The sequence below is a fragment of the Aplysia californica genome, unplaced genomic scaffold, assembly GCF_000002075.1.
Source record: "Aplysia californica isolate F4 #8 unplaced genomic scaffold, AplCal3.0 scaffold00296, whole genome shotgun sequence".
NCBI lineage: Eukaryota > Metazoa > Mollusca > Gastropoda > Aplysiida > Aplysiidae > Aplysia > Aplysia californica.
The window spans coordinates 881,315-883,908 of record NW_004797566.1 but is presented as its reverse complement, the minus strand read 5'-3'; the positions used below and the strand labels follow the sequence as shown (position 1 = coordinate 883,908).

Here is a 2,594-nt window from a genome sequence, read left to right as displayed (position 1 = left end):
CTATTCAGTGTGAGAGGTGTAAGAACTGTGAGAGGGCAAGAGGCAGTGACACTGAAAATATGCCAGTCTTGAACAGAAAGCTACAAAACAATATCGTTCTAATTTATTATCACCCAACAAATGAAATGCGAACACTTTATTTCAATAACACGGGTTACGAGGTATGAGGGATCTCGATTCCACACAAGGCCTGCACCAACGCGCTCTTTGCAGAGGGCTCTACTAAATCTAATCTAAATTCTGAAATTTGTTTACAAGTTTTTGTCCTCTGGTGTTGCCTTCAGCCGCTCCCCCCTTCCCCCGAGTGTACCTCTTTTTTTAAAAAACCAACAATCCCTGCCCTACTCCGTAGTCCTATAATTCGCAACGCTCAGACTTTTTAATAAACTTTGGCGACCCCAACAAACGCCGGTGCTCACCTATGCCGTACATTGTGGTGCCTCGCGCGAAGGTTCACTGACTTGTCACGTTGGCGAACCCGACAATCTAAAAATCAGACGAAGCTTGTATTTTCTTTTCACCCCCCCACACACACACACAAGTAACAGCACGGTGACGAGTCCGAGTAATGATTAAATTTTACTTGCACGGCGACACAGCGTTTTTATGCTGTACAACCTGCATATTACAATTATGTTGCGCTATCAGTTTATCTTCGCCAAATTCCAGGGTGGTAACGAAAGCGAAAGTAGATCTTGATTTTTCCCGATCGAGCCTCGGTGTCACATACACTTCCACCTGCCGCCATAGCCGGTTTTTCGTGTGAAACGTACTCTCGGACGGGGAAAAGGTGAACGAATATTATATCACAATCGCGACCTGCAAAAACGGAGTCATGTACCGCGGCTCGGGTTCACTGAAGAGTCTTGTTGGCTTCATCACTCAATTATGCAGGCTAATTTACGACCGTTTACCAAATTTTTACTACCTTCAAGGCAAATTTACTACCATTTACGACCTTTACGACCAGGGCGCCGAATTTACGACTTTTTTACGACTTTGCTGGACACCCTGTAAAGAATCTTTTGGCAAAAACCGCATGTCGATGGATGCAGCCATTAAAAAACCTTTTGCATAGCAAAATTCGGCCACCACAAGTAGATACATTACATCAAACATTTTAGACACGAGCCTATCTTTGGCTGCTCCCATCCAACATCATCCCATAAAAATAAGTATGATTGATGATACTGATATAATACTATGATTAATATATATCTTGTCTTAATAAGTCAGTGAGTCATTGTCAGGTGTGTGAAATTAGTAGGCTACCTCAGATTAGTAGATCTAACTTGGATTTTGTGATGTTTTTAAGTAAGTAATTGAAACACAAAGACGAGGTAAAATTGCAGTGGTTAGATCTGATATCAATTGTAACTGAAAGATAGGCTTTGATAAGACCAGGTTCTTAATCTTTTCGAATATTTTCTTCAAAACAAAGATCTGGATCTAACCTGTCAAAAATTCTTATCAATGAAGAAATGAAAGAGGGGTTCCTTTGGAGGCTCTGGTTAGTACAGTGATAAACGTAGCAGTGTGTTGCACCATCCTTTCTGGTCTCGTTTTTATTGTAAAGAAAGTTTCTACGGCTGTAGTAATAATAATAATAACAATAATAATGATAATAATAATACATGTAATGCTGATCATTTCTATAGCAGTGTCCACAAACACAGCTCTACTCTAGGTGCTTTAGAATCTACATAAATGCATGTATGAAAGTATGAACAATATTCACAAATGCATACACGCACACACCTACTTGCTTATAACACGCACACGCTTACACATCATGCAAACGTTATCAACATCTAGATCTAGACGTCTATGGGGATATGGTTTTTCTTCGGGTTACATAAAAGAATTTCAGTATTATTTTCATTAGGGGGTGGCTACACCTGAAGGCTATCTCGCTTATTACTGGACCGAATTTTACCAAATTTCACACATATAACTATTATAACAAGCATAGTAAGGAGTCTCAATATCGGCAATCAAATTTGAGAAAAAGTTTTGTTTCCATGGATACGGTGGCCATATTAGATTTTGTTGACATGTCTTACGTAATGAATACCGCATTTATCGCTCATGGAAATTGGTTGTTTGTTTTTTTTGCATGCGTGTTCACAAACATTAGATATAAAAATTTGTCTGCTGTTTTTTTCCTAAACGAATAAGAAAATTTTTAATGAATTTTTTCCTGACGTAGCATTCAAGTTTGCAAAAAATCCGAGAAAATCTACACTCCAGACACCACCAACAAAAACTTATTCCAAATATCAAAAATTCAACAGACAAATATTTAGTATTACATCTTCTCTTCATTCTGTGAAAATTTCATGAAGATTGGAAGAAAAATGATAGAGTTATTAGTTATTCAAAAAAGTATAGAGAAAAGTCGCGTTTTGGGAAAACGGCCGATAAAGAAAAATAAAATACTGACTTTATGAGGAAACGGCGGTCACAAACATGCCCGGAATGGGGAAAAGTACGGTTGTCGGGGGTTCTTAGGCGATGAAATAGTTGTAGGAGAGGCTGAGGAAGCTAAAAATGCCTACAGCTCAATTTCTATAATTTTGAGCCGAATTTTGACT

General features: G+C 38.5%; 1 protein-coding gene across 2 annotated transcripts in view; it reads left to right on the top strand.

Moving 5' to 3' along the window:
- The window catches only part of LOC101855031 (inhibitor of Bruton tyrosine kinase), a 193,605-nt gene that overhangs the window by 837 nt on the left and 190,174 nt on the right, over positions 1-2,594 (top strand). The gene's annotated exons all lie outside the window — the stretch shown is intronic.